The following is a 20,963-nucleotide window of genomic DNA, read 5'->3' as shown; positions in this document are numbered from 1 at the left end:
GGCCTTCTCGCTATGCTAGATGAAAACAGTTATGTTAGATGTTTGATTACTCATGTTACACGATTTATCCTTACTTTGAGACACCAACTCATTACTAAAATGCTTCTTCACTAAGAATGCTGCTGCAGCTGTTGTATATATCAGCCATTTTTGTATCTATATAATATTCTATTATCACACCTATTCTACATGTCAGTCATTGGAATACATTTAAAACTCATTTTAATCTCCCATTCATAAGAATCAAAGATCATAGAATCACAGAAAGAGGCCATTAGACCCATCATAGCTGTGCCAGTTCTTTGAAGATCTACTCAATTAGTGCCACTCCCCTACCCAGTTCTCATAGTCTGCAAATTTCTCCTCTTCAAATATTTATCCAATTTGCTGCACAAAAAAGACCAAGGTCCATATAGTTCACCTTCGATGATGTTGGCAGTCAGATGACACAATCATCATAGAGTTGTTAAATAACCATAGCAATCATTCTCTTATCAGTTAGGCAACAACAGACCCAAGATAAAAAGAGGAAAACACCAGTGGTGAAGAACTTTGAGAACCATTGGTGCAATTTCACATCTTTCCTTCTATGCACACTACACTTAGAACATGTTACGTCTCAAATTACTTATATTCTGTATCCCAAAATGTTATTCTCTGAAAGAACTCCGTTATCATTTTAGCATGTGACGAGTAGAATGGTAGGAGATGAACCAGATGGACCTTGGTGCTTTTTGCTTACCAATTCCTATCTTCTAATGAACATGAGATTTAAATGAATTTTAGTTCTTCTTTCATTGGTTCATAGATGTGGGCGTGGCTGGCAAGGCCAGAAATAATTGCCCATCTCTAATTGCACTTGAGAAGGAGGTGGTGAGCCTCCTTCTTGAACCGCTGCAGTCCATGTAGTGTAGGTACATCGACAGTGCTGTTAAGGAGTGAATCGAATTGGCTGAAGACTGGCATCTGTGATGCTGGGGACCTCAGGAGGAAGCCAAGATGGATCATCAACTGAGCACTTCTGGCTGAAGATTGTTGCAAACTGATGTGCTGCACTTGCTCAATCATTGAGGATGGGGATGTTTGTGGAGCTTTCTCCTCCTGTTAGTTGTTTAATTGTTCACCATCATTCATGACTGGATGTGGCAGGACTGCAGAGCTTTGATTTGATTCTTTGATTGGGATTGCTCCTGCTGTTTAGCATGCATGTAGTCCTGTTTTTTAGATTCATTAGACTGCACTTTATTTCAGATATGTATGTTTCTGCTCCTGGCATGGTCTCCTACACTCCTTGTTGAACCAGAGTTGGTTGCCTGGCTTGATGGGAATGGTAGAGTGAAGGATATGCTGGGCCATGAGGTTACAGATTGGGGCTGGATACAATGTTCCTGCTGATGATGGTCCACAGCACCTCATGGATGCTCAGTTTTGAGCTGCCGGATCTGTTCTGAATCTGTCCCATTCAGCACAGTGATTGTGCCACACAACATGATGGATAATGGTCTCAGTGTGAAAATGGACTTCTTCTCCACAAGGACTGTACAGTGGGTCAGTCCTTCAAATACTGTCACGGACAGATGCATCTGAGACAAGTAGATTAGTGAGGATGACGTCCTGTAGGTTTTCCCTATTTTTTGTTCTCTGACCATCTTACGCAGGGCTATTCTGGCATCTATGTCCTTCAGGACTTGATCAGTAGTGATGCTTCTGAGTCAGTCTGGGCGGTGGGAATTAGAGTCTCCCACACAGCGTATATTTTGAGCCCTTGCTGTCCTCAGTGCTTCTTCCAAGTAGTGTTCAACATGGAGGAATACTAATTCATCAGCTGAGGGAGGGTGTTAGGTTGTAATTGTTTTATGATTGCCTTTAAGAGTAATATCCTTTTAAGATCTTAATATGCTAATGAGCTAAGTGCCAGAACATAGTCAAGTGACTCAGAACCAGAGTCACTCTGCAACTATAAGACCTAGCGGCAGCTTCTGTAAATATTTAGCTCTGTACTGTATATAAAAGTTCAGCTGTAGTAAATCTGTTTGAGACCTTCAACAATAATATAAAAGCAAAATACTGCGGATGCTGGAAATCTGAAATAAAAACAAGAAATGCTGGAACCACTCAGCAGGTCTGGCAGCATCTGTGGAAAGAGAAGCAGAGTTAACGTTTCGGGTCAGTGACCCTTCTTCGGAACTGACAAATATTAGAAATGTCACAGGCTATAAGCAAGTGAGGTGGGGGTGGGGCAAGAGATAACAAAGGAGAAGGTGTAGATTGGACAAAGCCACATAGCTGACCAAAAGGTCATGGAGCAAAGGCAAACAATATGTTAATGGTGTGTTGAAAGACAAAGCATTAGTACAGATAAGGTGTTAACTGATTGAATATTGAACAGCAGCAAGTACAAACATGAAAAAAAAGTGGGTAAGCAAATTGAACAAACTAAGATGAAATGAAATAAATGCAAAAAAAAAAGATTGTAAAAAATGTAAAAAAGAAAAAAAGAAAAAATAACTAAAAATGAAAGTAAAATGGGGGGCTGTCATGCTATGAAATTATTGAACTCAATGTTCAGTCCAGCAGGCTGTAGTGTGCCTAATCGGTAGATGAGATGCTGTTCCTCAAGCTTGCGTTGATGTTCACTGGAACACTGCAGCAATCCCAGGACAGAGATGTGAGCATAAGAGCAGGGGGGGGGAGTGTTGAAATGGCAAGCAACCGGAAGCTCAGGGTCCTGCTTGCGGACTGAGCGGAGGTGTTCCGCAAAGCGGTCACCAGTCTGCGCTTGGTCTCCCCAATATAGAGGAGACCACATTGTGAGCAGCGAATACAGTATACTACATTGAAAGAAGTACAGGTAAATCGCTGCTTCACCTGAAAGGAGTGTTTAGGGCCTGGGATAGTGAGGAGAGAGGAGGCAAATGGGCAGGTATTACACCTCCTGCGATTGCAGGGCACGGTGCCATGGGACGGGGACGAGGTGGTGGGGGTAATGGAGGAGTGGACCAGGGTGTCGCGGAGGGAACGATCCCTTCAGAATGCTGACAGGGGAAGGGAGGGGAAGATGCGTTTGGTAGTGGCATCATGCTGGAGGTGGCGGAAATGGCGGAGGATGATCCTATGGATATGGAGGCTGATGGGGTGGAAAGTGAGGACAAGGGGAACCCTGTCACGGTTCTGGGAGGGAGGGGAAGAGGTAAGGGCAGAGGTGTGGGAAATGGGCCGGACACGGTTGAGAGCCCTGTCAACAACAGTGGGGAGAATCCTCGGTTGAGGAAAAAGGAGGTCATATCAGAAGCACTGTCATGGAAGGTAGCATTATCAGAGCAGATGCGTCGAAGACGGAGAAACTGGGAGAATGGAATGGAGTCCTTACAGGAGGTAGAGTGTGAAGAAGTGTAGTCGAGGTAGCTGTGGGAGTCGGTGGGCTTATAATGGATATTAGTAGACAACCTATCCCCAGAGATGGAGACAGAGAAGTCAAGGAAGGGAAGGGAAGTGTCAGAGATGGACCATGTAAAGGTGAGAGAAGGGTGGAAATTGGAAGCAAAGTAGATAAAGTTTTCCAGTTCGGGGCGGGAGCAGGAAACGGCACCGATATAGTCATGACCGCTTTGCGGAACACCTCCGCTCAGTCCGCAAGCAGGACCCTGAGCTTCCGGTTGCTTGCCATTTCAACACTCCCCCCTGCTCTCATGCTCACATCTCTGCCCTGGGATTGCTGCAGTGTTCCAGTGATCATCAACGCAAGCTCGAGGAACAGCATCTCATCTACCGATTAGGCACACTACAGCCTGCTGGACTGAACATTGAGTTCAATAATTTCAGAGCATGACAGCCCCCCATTTTACTTTCATTTTTAGTTATTTTTTCTTTTTTTCTTTTTTACATTTTTTACAATCTTTTTTTTTTGCATTTATTTTATTTCATCTTAGTTTGTTCAGTTTACTTACCCACTGTTTTTTTTTTATGTTTCCACTTGCTGCTGTTCAATATTCAATCCGTTAACACCTTATCTGTACTAATGCTTTGTCTTTCAACACACCATTGACATATTGTTTGCTTTTGCTCCATGACCTTTTGGTCAGCTATGTGGCCTTGTCCAATCTACACTTTCTCCTTTGTTATCTCTTGCCCCACCCCCACCTCACTTGCTTATAACCTGTGACACTTCTAATATTTGTCAGATCCGAAAAAGGGTCGCTGACCCGAAACGTTAACTCTGCTTCTCTTTCCACAGATGCTGCCAGACCTGCTGAGTGAGACCTTCGACAACCTGGACTCCACGCATCTTATTTATGTTGCATCAGACAACATAAAAGAAATCATATTCTGGTGGCAATTCATTGCAGTAATCAGCAGGAGATCTCCTTGCCAAAGCTTGACTTGATGTCATGAGACTTCATGGGGTCCAGAGTCAATGTTGAGGACTCCCAGGGCAACTCCCTCCTGACTGTACACCACTGTGCTGCTACCTCTAGGAGTCTGTCCTGCCGGTGGTTCAGGACATACCTAGGGATGGTGATGGAGGAGTCTGGAACATTGGCTGTAAGATATTATTATGACCAGGTGAGAAAGATGTCTAGGGGTCCCTTTCAGTCCTCACTTTGTCTTACATTAACAGAATTTAATTTTAAACATACTGTGTTTTGAGCTCCCACTTGGTAAATCTTTGTTCACCGCATTCCAATTATAAGGCAAAGAAATTAGCGCAACAGGCTTTCTTAGATTTAAAGAAGAAAAGTGAAATTTATTAAAGATTAAACTTAATCTCTAATTTGGTTAACACCTACAGATACACGCTGCGCCCTATGTTAGCATGCATACGTGATACGCACAAGCAAATAGAGACAGAAAAGAGCAGAAGAAAAAAATAAAGTGGAGCGGTTTGAGGCAATATCTGAAGAGTTTCTTGTTACTGTGCTTCAAGCTCACTGTAGAGTCCTTTTGTAGCTAATTCTTGCTTTCCATTGGGGCCCAGTATTTTTCTTAAACATTGTTCACTGTAGGAGACTTTTCTCTCTTGGGGTTCATGTGTCTTCAATGGATTCCAAAGCCAGTGAGAAAGAGATGGGAGCAAACAGGAGAGAGATATTCTCTCCTGTTTGCTCCCATCTCTTTCTCACTGGCTTTGGAATCCATTGAAGACACATGAACCCCAAAAGAGAAAAGTCTCCTACAGTGAACAATGAGATATTCTCTCTCCAGGAGCTAGGAGCTTTCTCGGTTCAAATTCTCTGCGGCCAATTTAAAACACTCAGTTCAAAACTCTGCAACAGCTGTTAGTCATGTGATTAAACTGGTCTGACCACGTCTTCTGTATATTGGGAGCAGGAACTGATCTGCAAGTATGCAAAAAATAACTTTCTGGCTCAGGGCCTGGCAATTCCTTTTAACAGGCCTGCTTTTCTTCCCAGCAACAATTTGAAGTTTAATGTCCTTGTGGCAAAATTAATGTGCCTCAAACTTGGCAGGTGGGGTCTGCATGGCAGTATGGTTTGGTGAGTATGACTGTGCTAGGTTGTTGCTTGACTAGTCTTTGGGACAGTTCTCCCAATTTTGGCACAAGTCCTCAGATGTTAGTGAGCAAGACTTTGCATGGTCCTATGTTCCTCTGGTGTATCTTTGTCATTTCTGGTGCCTAGGTCGATGCCAGGTGGCTTGTTCAGTTTTATTCCTATTTTGTAGTGGTTTGATACAACTGAGCGGCTTGCTAGGCCATTTCTGAGGGCAGTTTAGAGTCAACCACATTGCTGTGGACTTGGAGTTACAGACCAGGTAAGGACGGCAGATTTCTTTCTCTAAAGGTCATCTAAAGTGCTATAAAGATGTGCTATAAAGTCGATTTAGCTCATGTGATGCTGCCACAAGTTCAGTTACTGTCTACTCTGTCATGAATGAAGTATATTCATTTTGTCATATGAACATTGATTTTAAATTGTTGCTGGAGTGAAGAGATGACTTGTTTAAAGACATCAGCAGTGGCTGGAAAACATTTACATACTAAGAGACAGTGCCTGGAGACAATAGAGAACTGCTCCCTGATCCAATTAACCTAAATGGATTTTGATCATCAGACATTAAATGTGTAAGAAAGCCAGAATTCCACGGTGTCTGCTAAGATGGAGAATCCACAACCGCAGGAGTTTGTTAAAACAGCTAGTCACATGACTAACCTGCTGGCCCAGGATTTGTTTGAACTGCTCACTGGACAGTTTCGGTCAGATTGCAACTGAACTTGGAAGAAGAGAGCCTCTCTCCTGGCTCTCACTCTCTCTCTCTCTCATGAAACTTCAGATTCACTGAAATCACGTAAACCTCAAGAGAAAGAAGACTCCTACATCGAAACAAGTTTTAAAGCGTGCACTTGGCCCCAATGAAACGGTAAGACTTACTGGCAATCAAAGATACTACATCGGACTCAAAGGAACGTAAATAAATCCCAGCTATTGCCTCAAACTTTTCCCCTTTATTCTTTCTACTTTTTCTGTCTCTATCTGCGTATGTGTTTATCGCATATGCATGCTAGCATGGTCGCATCGCATATTCATAGTCGTTGACCGAAATAGAGTTTAAGATTAATAAACTTCCACCTTTCTTGTTTAAATCTAAGAAAACCTGTCTGCTTGATTTCTTTGCCTTACAATTGGAGAGCAGTTAACAAGGATTTACTGAGGTGGAGCTAACAACATGGTGTTTTAAAAATTAAACCCTGTTACGGTCGAACCAGGCAAAGGCTGAGAGAAAACCCCCAGACCCCTTTCTCACCTGGTTGTAACAACTCGTAAAACATTTCAAAAGATTTTAAAGATTACAGAGAAGCTGTTGGGGTGTTGCTAATAGACAGAATTTGAATGAATCAGTACTAACTGCTTCCTCTGTCTCCCTATTGAACTGATAGATGCATCTCTCCCAGGCAGCCTCCCAACATGCACTCTTCATAAACTTGAGTGGATCCAAACTCAGTTGCCTCTATTCTAACTCTTATCAAGGGGGGAATTTTCCCAGGCAAGGGGAGGTGAGTTTGGGTGCATGTAGTGAGTTAAATCCCCTAAAAGTGATGTTAGTACAGGATCCTAACATCATCCTGCTCGCTTCTGAGTTTCAGCAGGGCGGGATTGTAAGGCAAGTGGGAACCTCCTTGGATCTGTCAAAAAAACAATTACGATACTTACAAAGCAAAGCCAGTATTGTTTTAACCTTCAGTTCTGGATTTCCAAGACACGGCACCTGTTCCCAACCTGTCAGCAACTCACAAGGACCACTGAGGTGAGTGAACAGTGGGAAGAGTTTCTTCAGTGAAACTGGCAGGCTGGGAAGGCTTTGATCAGTGAAACTGAAGAACTTCAGTCGAGGCCATTGAGAGGCTGTTGTTCAAAACACTTTTTCTCAGAGAGTGCTTTCAGTGTTTGACAGGTGATTACCACTTCCTGGAAGGCATTTTATCTGTCTAACATTTTACTCACCACCAGCTGCACTTCCCTGCTACCAGCCTTCGCCATGACACGGGAACAGTCTATACAGCTCCACCTTCCATCCTGGTGAAGATACGAGCAGAAGCAGCACCAATGCCATCAGCACCAGCAGCAACAGGAGCACCAGCAGCTTTCTCCTCCACAGGGCACTGGGGCTGGACACTGAGATCCAACTGGAAGAAGGTGAGGCCCCCAACACAGGGTCTACAAGCAGAGGATCAGCTCTCTGGACATGTCTGAGCAACAGTGCCTCAGGAGACTCAAGTTCTCATGGTAGGTTGCTGCAGCTTCCTGGAACAAGGTCTCATTCCTAGTGCAGCAGCTGGGCATGCATTGCCAATGGCCGATAAGGTGCCTGTCACTGGAGGGCCACCTCTGCCGTCAACGCAGGATTCCGCCTCTCGCCAATTTGTGTGCTTTCTTCTCCTGCTAGGAGAGAAAGCAGAGGTGTGAGTTTTTGTAATGTCTTGTGTGGAGAGATGAGTGTGAGGCAAGAGGGCAATAGGATGAGGGTGAGTGTGAATATTGGCTGCTTAGATGGGGATATGAAGTGCCCAGAGCAAGGAATGAATGAAGTTGCGACGTGCGTTGTCCTGAGGAGTGCTATGCGGGAGAATGCTGGGAAAGTCAGAGTGTGCAGCTTTGCAACTGAAATTACAAACATACGAATTAGGAGCAGAAGTAGGCCATTCGGCCCCTCGGGCCTGCACTGCCATTCAATAAGATCATGGCTGATCTGCTTGTGTCTCGATTGCACACTCCCGTCTACCCCCGATAATCTTTGATTCCCTTGCCGAACAGGAATCTATCTACCTCCTCCTTAAAAATCTTCAATGCCCCTGCCTCCACCACCTTCTGTGGCAGAGAGTTCCAAAGTGTCACAACCTTCTGAGAGAAAAAGTTTCTCCTCATCTCTATCCCAAACGAGCAACCCGCTAATTTTAAAACTGTGCCCCCTAGTTCTGGACTCACCCACAAGAGGAAACATCCTCGCCACATCCACTTTGTCAAGACCGTTCAGGATCTTATAAACTTCAATCAGGTCTCCCTTCACTCTTCTAAACTCCAGTGAAAACAAGCCCAGTCTGGCCAACCTTTCCTCATAAGACAACTCGCTCATTCCAGGTATCAATCTAGTAAACCTCCTCTGAATCGCCTCAAACGCATTTGCATCCTTCCTTCCTTATTGCTGTGCCACTCATTTTTTCCGTGCTCCTGAGGTTCTGGATCCTCTTGGTGCAGCGTCTCTAGGATGGAGGGATCACACTCCTTCTTCTGACCTCCTTGGGTCACTTCCATCCACACCTGCTTGGTTAGAGAGGTTGGTTTCATCCTCCCATCCTTGGGGGAGCTCACCTCACTGCAGTCCCTCAGATCTACTCACCTGACCTCCAAGTAAGAGTGAAGACAAGCTTCCCCAGGTCTCCTCTGCAATCCTGTGGGTGCTACAGCCACAAACATCCAAGTGCTTATGAGCCTTGTAACCTATGTCATAGTCCCTTTAATTAGAAATCCTACCTTTGACAGAATGGACACATTATCCTGCTCGCTTTCCCTGATTGATTGGGGAACCCAGAGACAGGAAGGTAATTCTGTGGCTCAGTGAAAGAGTCTCAGCAAAGCCCACTCCTTTACCATTCAGATTCTCATCCCACACAATGCCCTGCAGTTCTGGCAGGGACTAAGTCCAGACAATTCTGCCCGCGTCCTGTTCACCAATCACCCCCTGTGCTCGCTGACCTACATTGACTTCTGGTCTGACAACAGCTCAGTTTTAAAGTTCTGAACCTTGTTTCCCTTCATGGCCTCCCCCCTCCCTCTCTCTGTAACCCTTCCAGTGCCATAATCTTCCTCATGTGAAGAAGCTTTAAATGAGAAGCATAATTTATTGACTATTGACTTACTTTCTCGCCACCATATTGAAAACTGATTTAGTGACATACCTAGCATTGTTTTTGCTTTAATAAGTAGTCAATCTCTGCCTGCATACTTGATGTAGCAATGCAAAGTATTCTGGATAGATATCCATCTTTCAGGAGAGACCTTGATCTCTCTCCCCGTGCTCTGTGTGGCTTGTTCCCTCAACACCTCCCACTCCAGGACTAGAAGACACAGGTTGAAGATTTTGTGCCAAAGATGCAGGGGAAATATGAGGAAGCACTTTTTTATGCAGCGGCTGATAATGACCTGGAACTCACTGCCCACAAGGGTGGTGGAAGCTGAAACGATCAATGACTTCAAGAGGAAGTTGGATGGCCACCTGAGAGAAATAGACTTGCAGGGCTACAGGGATTGAGCCAGGGAGTGGGACTGACTCCATAGCTCTGTGGAGAGCTGACATGGGCTCGATGGGCAGAATGGCCTCATTCTGTGCCATAAGTAAATGACTCTTTGACTCTCTCCCTCCCCTAACTGTCACTATCTCTTTCCCCCTCTCTGTCTGTCTCTCTGTCTCCCTCTCCCCCCTGTCTCCTTCTCCCCCTCCGTCCCTCGGCGACCACCCTCTCTCTGTAACTCTCCCCCCACTCTCGCTCCATCCCCGTGTCTCCAGTGTTCCCTGCTGCCCACTGAGTGCTCCCTACTCCGTGCTCCCTACTCCCTGCAGTGTTCCACGCTCTCTCTGTCCCTCCTGTTCCCTCTGTCTCCCCCTCTCTCTGTTCCCCCTTTCTCTCTGTCTCTCTCTCTCATCACTCCCCCTTTTGCTCTCTCTCTGTCCCTTTTTTCTCCCTCTCTCTCTCTCTGTCCCTCCTCTCTCTCTCCCTCTTTCTCGCTCTCTTTCTTCCCCCCCTCTCCCTGTTCCCCCCTCGTCCTCTGTCTCTCCCCTTCTTTCTCTCTCACACAATTGCAGAGAGTGTAACGCTCAGCAGATAATTGGTCAGTTCAGTTTTAAAAACATTGCGCTGTCAGTTTCACAGGTGACAGCTGCTGACATCAGGATCAGCCGTTTCAGAACCGACTCAGGGTTTTCTGGCGGACATTTTGAAAAACAAAGTAAGAACCCGCTACATGCGTGACACAATGTATGTATATTTCAGTTAATGTTTGAGTCCGCACAGTATGCTGTGTGATCATTTACACCAGGGTTGTCCAACATATGTCCCGCAGACCAGGATCCAGCCTGCCAATCATTTCCATCCGGCCCACAGATGTAAACTGTTCCCAGACTTGGGGTTTTCCAGCGGGTTCTTACCGACTCAGGGTTTTCTGGTGGACATTTTGAAAAACAAAGTAAGAACCCTCTGGAAAACCCCAAGTCTGTTGTGAAACAGCTGTTCCTAATGTCAGCACCTGTCACCTGTGAAACTGACAACGCAGTGTTTTTAAAAATGGCCTCCCATAAGAAGAAGACAAAGGGAAATTTCTAATCTCCAGTCACGGTGAGGATGAGGAACAGCTCCAGGAACAGTTTACATCTGTGGGCCGGATGGAAATGCTTGGCAAGCCGGATCCTGGTCTGCGGGCCAAATATACATACATTGTGTCATGCATGTGCAAGGAAAGTAACATAAATGATAAACATTAGCTCACGTGATATTTCGACAAATTCATTACTCTCTACTCCCAAAACAGCTCAAAGGACTTTAGTGAGTGTATAAAAGCAATCCGAGTGTTGCAAATAAGGCAGTGTTATACTATAAGAAGTGAAACTTTGCCTCTAAGACATGGTTATTAGCTGCAAACAAATGTCTGAGTGCATTAAAGAAGATTAGGATCTGCGTAAAGCCTCTGAAAAGAAATCTTTGCTTCCCCCGGGGGGTTTTAAGCATGTTCATGATGGAGAAGAATGCATTAATCATTTTTTCTTTTGCATTTTCTCAGTCAGCTGAGTTCTAGCATTTGCCCCAAGCCACGATTTTCAACAAGAGAGGAGCTCGTTCAAGAATAGATATTTTTGGAAATAACACAAGGAGAAGCTGTTGATGGTAAATCACAGCTTGCCTCACGCAGTTGGCGATATTCCCTTTGTGATTTTAGGCCTTGTATGAGATTACTAATTGGTTCTACAAATAACATCAAGCATAGTCTGAGTGCAGTAATTGAGGTTCTGTTTAAAATGAAAGTTAAAGTAAGTAAGTGCAATGATGAGGCTTACAGTTAAACTGTCAGCTCTGCTCAGCAAGTTTATTTTTAAATCAAACATCTTGTAGTGTAAAGTTTCAGGGTTACGACCTTGACATCTACAGGCCATGTACCACATACATGCCCCAGTTTGATGCTCCAGTTGTGGCTGGTGACAGAGCTCAGTAACAATCTTCATGCTGAAGCATAGGCTCCTCACACATTGCTCCTCAGGTGTGAAGTTGAAGATGAGAAGTGCTCACTGAAGACCCATTGCAGGTACAGTCTCCTGTACCGTTTCTTCTTCTCCCTCCTGTCTCGTTTGCTGTTCCCCACTCCCCCACGCCCCCATCCTGTCCTTCAGCCCCCAAAGGTGGATCTACCAGACTTCTAATGACTGGAATAAACAACTGGCAAAGCTGGCAAAAGCAGTCCAGCACCAACATGAGGTGGTTCCTACAAGTCAGGATTCACTACTGGGGAATGGGAAAAATAGCCATTAAATGACGCAGAAGTTAACCAGAGGGAAAAACAGCTACTTACCTGAATACAGGGGATGAGTCCTTTAAATAGCGTTCCTGCAGGGTCCTTTCTGAATGTTAACGCCCATGATTTTCAGGCCCCATTCATCAAACTCTACGCCTTTCAATGCAGCACCATCAAATTTCCAACCCTTGAAATCTCAGGCATCCCTATCAAGTGTTCAAAGGAGCAGCAATACCGCCTCCTTAAACCTTGACCTCATAAAAACCAGAGGATCGCTCCAGGGGTTAGAAAAATGCAGAGGCGGGGTTCTCCACATTTTTTCGGCCTGGAGCTGGGAGCTCCACCTCCTGCATAAAATCCAGCCCAATATGTGGGAACATGTCTATATTTTTTCAGCGTGCTTGTGAGTGTGTGTTTTGGAAATTTAAAAAGGGAACTTTCATATTTCAAACTCTGTGTTAATGCTTTGCTTCGTTACTGGACAAGTCTTGTTTGATAATAAACTGATAATTTTGTTGTTTATTAAAGAAACTGGTTGGTGTATTTTGTTCAGGGATAAAGAGTAGAGTATATGATATACTGAATAAGTAACTGGGTAAACATTTTTTAAATATATGGGAGATACTGTTCCCTAACAACAGAAAGGGGGGGGGAAGCCTGCTCTTCAGACAAAGATGACATGGTAGGCAAATTCTGAGAAAACTGAGTTTCTGACTTCCAGAAAAAATAATTGGGGACAAAATCAATAGTCAGATGGACAAATGTGCATTAATTAAGGGAAGGCTGCATGGATTTCTTAAAAGAAAATCATGTTTAACTAACTTGCTGGAGTTTTTTGAGGAGGTAACGATCCAAATATGCAGTATATGATTGACTGAATTGGTAACTGGGTAAACATTTTGAAAATATATATAATTGGCCGTCAATAAGCCACTTAAGGGCCTCAATTGGCCTCTGGCAAAGCTGACATTGGCCTATCCTGCCCCCCGAAGATTCAGTCTGGCATTGGGTTCCATGGAGGCCGCTGCCGCTCCGATTCTCCAGCCCCCCTCGCCACAAAACCGGCCATCGGACTGGGAACAAAATCCAGCCCATTTACTTCCACATTTGGTGAAGGACTCTGAAACTCTGGAAAATCAACACTTACGCCCCTTTTTCCTGGATTTCCACCAAAATTACACCAACATGCAGAAGGACTCCTGTAGGATGTTACCCAGTCACCCCACCCACCGAGATCATACCGCCTCCTCAGTTATCTTTTGTTCCTGAAACCAAGTCCAATCCTGCAATTTCATGTGCAGACATGCTGGTAACAGTGGGGGTGATCCGACAGCACGTCAGAAACACAGAAATATGTTAAGTACGACTGTCAGCGGCTTTTTAACTCAGCCACCTCGTTATCATTTTCCTTCTGTATCTTCCATCCAGTCAACGGCAGTGGGTGTGTTGTCGACTCATATGACACAACTTCAACTCCATTAGGTAAAGACAATCCAAATATGCAAGTTGGAGGAGCTGGAGGTGACTGTCAGAGAACTGGAAGCATTGCAATGGAGTCAAGAGACTGTGCCTCCCTGGATGTGCTGCTGCAGCCAATGAGGAGCTGGTGGGAGATACTGTTCCCGAACAACAGAAGGGAAAAGCCTGCTCTTCAGACAAAGATGTCATGGTAGGCAGTTTCTGAGAAAACTGAGTTTCTGACTTCTAGAAAAAATAATTTGGGACAAAATCAATAGTCAAATGGACAAATGCGAGTTAAATAAGGGAAGCCAGCATGGATTTCTTAAAGGAAAGTCATGTTTAACTAACTTGCTAGAGTTTTTTGAGGAGGTAACAGAGAGGGTTGATGAGGGCAATGCTGTTGATGTGCTGTGCATGGACTTTCAAAAGGCATTTGATACAGTGCCACACAACAGACTTGTGAGCAAATTTGTAGCTCATGGAATAAAAGGGACAGTAGCAACATGGATCCGAAATTGGCTGAGTGACAGGAAACAAAGATTAATGGATGTTTTTCGTGCAGGAGGAAGGTTTGTAGTTGTGTTCCCCAAGGATCAGTGTTGGGACCCTTGCTTTTCCTGATATATATTTATGACCTAGACCTTGGTGTACAGGGCACAATTTCAAAGTTTGTAGATGATACGAAACTTGGAACAATTGTGAACTGTGTGGAGGATAGTGTAGAACTTCAAAAGGACATAGACAAGTTGGTGGGATGGGCAGACTGGTGGCAGATGAAGTTCAATGCAGAGAAATGTGAGGTGATTCATTTTGGTAAGAAGAACATGGAGAGACAATATAAAATAAAGGGCACAATTATCAAGGGGGTGCAGGAGCAGAGGGCCCTAGGTGTATATATGCATAAGTCATTAAAGGTAACAGGACAGGTTGAGAGAACAGTTAATAAAGCATACAGTATCCTGGGCTTTATTAATAGAGGCATAGAGTACAAGAGCAAGAAAATTATGTTGAACTTGTATAAGACACTAGTTCGGCCTCAGCTGGAGTATTGCGTCCAATTCTGGGTGCATCACTTTAAGAAAGACGTGTGGGCATTGGAGAGAGTACAGAAGAGATTCACGAGAATAGTTCCAGGGATGAGGAATTTCAGTTATGAAGATAGATTGGAGAAGTTAGGACTATTTTCCTTGGAGAAGAAAAGGCTGAGAGGTGATTTGATAGAAGTATTCAAAATCATGAGGGGTCTGGACAGAGTAGATGGAGAGAAACTGTTCCCACTCATGAAAGGATCGAGAATGAGAGGGCACAGATTTAAAGTATTTGGTAAGAGAAGCAAAAATGACACGAGGAAAAGCTTTTTCACACTCCTTAAGGTGTGGAATGTGCTGCCTGAGAACATGGTGGAGGCAGATTCAATCGAAGTATTCAAAAGGGAAATAGACAGTTATATGAAAAGGAAAAATGTGCAGGGTTATGGAGAGAAGGCAGGGGAATGGGACTGAGGGAATTGGTCTTTCAGAGAGCCAGTGCGGACACGATGGGCCGAACGGCCTACTTCTGCGCTGTAACAGTTCTGTGATTCTGTGAAGTCAACAGCAAGAGCATGCTTCCACATTCCTTCATTCAATGCAGAAACTGATTTAATGACCTAAGCAGGGAAGGAAACTTGAGTACAATGTCACATTCGCTTACATCCTGCTGTTGCCATCTCCCCATCCGCTGACTTTGTCTTTGCAAGCCTACTCCAGCACATCACTCCTCTCACTCAGACACATTGCAGGTGTACCCATCCTTCTCTTTGTATCCACTTCCTCACATCCCCATCTATTCAGCCACCATTCTCACTCACCCTCATCCAAATGCCTCTCCCTCCTAGTCAGTCACCCTCACTGCGAACAGTGGAAGGGACATGTTGTTTGATACGATCCGCCAGTCTTTGGGACTATATACCTAGCATCAAACTGGCATTGAAATTTATATATCACATTACTCATTTGTGTGATAGGCAGCATGTCTTTTTGGCTTGACGGCAGCATCCTGTTAATGGCGAACACCACACGTGTTGCTGCTGCATTGTAGCAGTGTGAAACAGCTAACTTCACCTATTGCTCAAATTTTTGGGATACATTATCCTTCCAGGTAATTTGAGGTAGACTGGGCACATGTCTCTCCCGCTGTTCGCAACAGGCAAGGTACAGGCCATACCCAACCAGCCCGTCCTTGCAAAACCAAAACACAGTATCCAGCATTAGATGAGATTCTGCGATTGGACGACATTTGCCAAATAATCCTCAGTGTGCTAAGAATTACGCTGACAACCAATTTAATATTGTCAGTTGGGCTCGCAGTGTGACACATTTACGTGTGCTGGAAGCTACATATATTAATACACAGGGCCCTGTTCTTTGCAGACAGAATGAACATGTACACACATTGTACCAGTTTCATCTAAACAAAATAAGTGAAAGCCATTTGCTGGTTTATTCCTCAGGGCAATGCCTTGACCAATCAGAGTCAAGCTTCCTGGTTTAAACTTTAAACAAAGCTTGGCAGTTAACTGTCAGTCACCATAAACTGGTACATTCTCCATGGCAACATCTCTACCAATCAGAGTCCACTTGCCAACCAATCAGCACTCTCTTCTCATACAGTATAAATGTGTTGCTTTCCCTTACATTAGTGTTCTTGCGAATTGTCCTGATGAATGAAAGATAGGAAGCTTCAACAAAATGTCTCTATTTTCAGCAATACTCAAGTTCTGTACTACAAAATGACTAAATGTAAAAAAGGTAGAGAAATCCTGAGAGAAAATGAATTCACCACAGAAAACAACTACAGGAAACCTTCAGGTTTCTGTGTGAATGGGCATGCCACAATTGAAATATATGTTGGGTTCTCCACACAAGTTAAACATGCTAGAACAATTATAGAATCATAGAAAGTTTACGGCACAGAAAGAGGCCACTTGGCCCATTATTGAAGTGTTTGTTTCAGTGATACTGTTCACATGCAGCGACAGAGACAACTGTAGATTGAACATGAGATTTAACCCGTTGATGGATCAATGAGTAAATGCACTGCTCCTTGTGGTACCCAGACTCATTGCTGATCTGTGCTCGGTTGGCTGTCAACTAAGAAGGTAACTAACATAGTTGGATCGATATCATTTCTTTTGCTGGAGTTAGTATGGGTTTTCAGTGGCAATGTCTACAGGCACTTAAGCAGAGCTAGTGAAGTGACCCCACCAGCTTGCTGCCCTAGTGCTGTTGTATACATCTATTCACAAAACCTACGGCTTATGAGATATAAAAGAGTAGACACCTGTGAGGTCTTGGATCTCCACTCATGCTTTCTGTTACTGTTTTCCAAGCAATTTGAAGATTTTTCGGACAGCATTTAAATGTGGAACCTCCAAAGACTAGCAGCACTAGGAGCACTCTTTTTGGCTGTTTTGGGGCTGGGTTTTTTTTATTCTGGGCCAGCATTTATTGCCCATCCATAATTGCCCTTGAGAATGTGGTGGTGAGCTAACTTCTTGAACCGCTGCAGTCCCTGTGGTGTAGGGACATCCACTGTGCTATTAGGAAGGGAGTTCCAGGATTTTGACCCAGCGACAGTGAAGGAACGGTGATATAGTTTCAAGTCAGAATGGTGTGTGACTTGGAGGGGAACTTGCAGGTGGTGGTGTTCCCATGCATCTGCTGCCCTTGTCCTTCTAGGTGGTAGAGGTTGCAGGTTTGGAAGGTGCTGTCTAAGGAGCCTTGGTGAGTTGCCTTCTCCCTAATCAACATAAGCTTGCAGCACTATGTGAACGAATTTCTCCCCCCTAAAAGTATCCAGAGTAGTCAAGATTAACATTTAAATGAGGAGAGGTTGGAAAAGTTAGGACTGTTCTCCTTGGAACAGAGAAGGTTAAGAGGTGACCTAATAGAGGTTTTCCAGAGATTTTGATAGCGTAGACAGAGAAAAACTATTCCCTCCGGCGAGTGGGTTAGAACTACAGGTCATAGATTCAAAATCATTATCAAAAGATCTGGAGGGGAGATGAAAAATTTCTTCACTCAGAGAGTTGTCAGCATCTGGAACACTCATGTTGAAAGGTGGTGAAAGCTAATTCCATAAGTAATTTTACAAGGGAGTTGGACAGGTCCTTGAGGATGAGGAACCTACAAGGTTGCAGACAAAAAGTAGGGATGAGGGACTAAGCATGATTGCTTTTCAAAGAGCCAGCATTGACACAACAGTCTGAGTGACCTCGTTCTGTGCTGTAAGTTTCTATGATTCTATGAAATGGATCTCATGATAGGTTAGATGAGCTATGAAATAACAAATAGAAACTGATGTGGAAATTGTAAGGCAATATATTTCACTAACATTTTGCATTATAAAGAAGTTGGGGAAGCTTACAACTATGCTCAGCCTTCAGTTTATTTTTTTATTTCTAAAGAAGAGAGAAAGAGTTTGTATTTATATTGCATTGCTCAAGACCTAAGGATCTCCCATCTTTTGAATCCGACCATTCACAAACTCACCATGCTATTTGACTCTGAACTTAGATTCTGACCCCATATCTCTCCATCACCAAGACTGCCTACTACCATCTCTGTAATATCGCCCACCTCTTCCCCTGCCTTAGCTCATCTGCTGCTGAAACCCACATCCATGATTTTATTACCTCCGGGTTCAACTATTCAAATGCTTTCACACCTGTCTCCCATCTTCCACCCATTGAAACTTTATTTCATCCTAAAACTCTGCTGCCGGTTTCCTGACTCTCAACAAGTCTGTTTAATCATCACCCCTGTGATCACTAAAATACACTGGCTCCCAATCTAGCAATGCCTCAAATTAAACATTTCTCAGCCTTGTGTTCAAATCCCTCCTTGATCTTACCCCTCTGTATCTCTGTAACCTCCTCCAGCACTGCAGCCCTCTGCTCTCTAAAAACTCTTTATTCCACCAATTCTAACCAATTAGGTATCCCCCATTTCCTTCGCCCCTCCATTAGTAGCTGTGCCTTTAGTTGCCTAGGCCCTGGACTCTGGAATTCCTTCCCTAAATCTCTATGCTTCTCTACCTCTGTCTCCTCCTTTGAGACATTCCTTAAAACCTATCTTTTTGACTAAGCTTTTGGTCATATGCCCTAAAATATCCTGAAGTGGTTTGGTGTCAAATTTTGTCTGATAGTAATACTGCGAAATGCCTAGGAATGTTTTAATACCTTGAGAGGTGCTATATAATGCACATTGTTGTTGTAGTTGTAGTCACTGTTGTAACATAGTAATGTTGTAATGTCTTTTTTACGTGGTAATTAATTATCACTGATTATATTTATTAAACGTGAACAAGGCTAATCAAGTATTGCGATGTATCTCAAAGGTGTTATTCTAAATCCTTTGTTAAGGTCACATTTGTAATTCTGATTAAGACCACGTTTGTAGCACTGTTTGTATTTCTAAAAGCTTTACCTTCAAAAGAACTTTGATGCTCTTCGAGAGGGTTAAGAAAATTGACAGGGATGATTCCAGGACTTGAATCAAATCAAGTTGTCAGGCTAGGCAGGGAGAATTCAACTTGACAAACACAATTGACAAAGAACATGATCCAAGTCTTTCAAATACTTGAACGCATGGATAATGTTGATGTAAATGATCAAAAACTAGAGGATTTAAATACAAAATTCATAAATCTCAAACAAAGTCTGGGATTATAGGATTAGAGGAATTCTACCCTTCTCCCCAGAAGAACATAAATCTGAATAAATTCACCTCAAAGTCCATTAATGTTATTCTTTTCTTTTGGGCCTCCTTATCTCGAGAGACAATGGATACGCGCCTGGAGGTGGTCAGTGGTTTGTGAAGCAGCGCCTGGAGTGGCTATAAAGGCCAATTCTGGAGTGACAGGCTCTTCCACAGGTGCTGCAGAGAAATTTGTTTGTTGGGGCTGTTGCACAGTTGGCTCTCCCCTTGCGCCTCTGTATTTTTTCCTGCCAACTACTAAGTCTCTTCGACTCGCCACAATTTAGCCCTGTCTTTATGGCTGCCCGCCAGCTCTGGCGAATGCTGGCAACTGACTCCCACGACTTGTGATCAATGTCACACGATTTCATGTCGCGTTTGCAGACGTCTTTATAACGGAGACATGGACGGCCGGTGGGTCTGATACCAGTGGCGAGCTCGCTGTACAATGTGTCTTTGGGGATCCTGCCATCTTCCATGCGGCTCACATGGTCAAGCCATCTCAAGCGCCGCTGACTCAGTAGTGTGTATAAGCTGGGGGTGTTGGCCGCTTCAAGGACTTCTGTGTTGGAGATATAGTCCTGCCACCTGATGCCAAGTATTCTCCGAAGGCAGCGAAGATGGAATGAATTGAGACGTCGCTCTTGGCTGGCATACGTTGTCCAGGCCTCACTGCCGTAGAGCAAGGTACTGAGGACACAGGCCTGATACACTCGGACTTTTGTGTTCCGTGTCAGTGCGCCATTTTCCCACACTCTCTTGGCCAGTCTGGACATAGCAGTGGAAGCCTTACCCATGCGCTTGTTGATTTCTGCATCTAGAGACAGGTTACTGGTGATAGTTGAGCCTAGGTAGGTGAACTCTTGAACCACTTCCAGAGCGTGGTCGCCAATATTGATGGATGGAGCATTTCTGACATCCTGCCCCATGATGTTCGTTTTCTTGAGGCTGATGGTTAGGCCAAATTCATTGCAGGCAGACGCAAACCTGTCGATGAGACTCTGCAGGCATTCTTCAGTGTGAGATGTTAAAGCAGCATCGTCAGCAAAGAGGAGTTCTCTGATGAGGACTTTCCGTACTTTGGACTTCGCTCTTAGACGGGCAAGGTTGAACAACCTGCCCCCTGATCTTGTGTGGAGGAAAATTCCTTCTTCAGAGGATTTGAACGCATGTGAAAGCAGCAGGGAGAAGAAAATCCCAAAAAGTGTGGGTGCGAGAACACAGCCCTGTTTCACACCACTCAGGATAGGAAAGGGCTCTGATGAGGAGCCACCATGTTGAATTGTGCCTTTCATATTGTCATGGAATGAGGTGATGATACTTAGTAGCTTTGGTGGACATCCGATCTTTTCTAGTAGTCTGAAGAGACCACGTCTGCTGACGAGGTCAAAGGCTTTGGTGAGATCAATGAAAGCAATGTAGAGGGGCATCTGTTGTTCACGGCATTTCTCCTGTATCTGACGAAGGGAGAACAGCATGTCAATAGTCGATCTCTCTGCACGAAAGCCACACTGTGCCTCAGGGTAGACGCGCTCGGCCAGCTTCTGGAGCCTGTTCAGAGCGACTCGAGCAAAGACTTTCCCCACTATGCTGAGCAGGGAGATTCCACGGTAGTTGTTGCAGTCACCGCGGTCACCTTTGTTTTTATAGAGGGTGATGATGTTGGCATCGCGCATGTCCTGGGGTACTGCTCCCTCGTCCCAGCACAGGCATAGCAGTTCATGTAGTGCTGAGAGTATAGCAGGCTTGG

The sequence above is a fragment of the Heterodontus francisci genome, chromosome 1 (assembly GCF_036365525.1).
Source record: "Heterodontus francisci isolate sHetFra1 chromosome 1, sHetFra1.hap1, whole genome shotgun sequence".
Taxonomy (NCBI): domain Eukaryota; kingdom Metazoa; phylum Chordata; class Chondrichthyes; order Heterodontiformes; family Heterodontidae; genus Heterodontus; species Heterodontus francisci.
Note: the sequence above shows the minus strand (reverse complement) of the source record.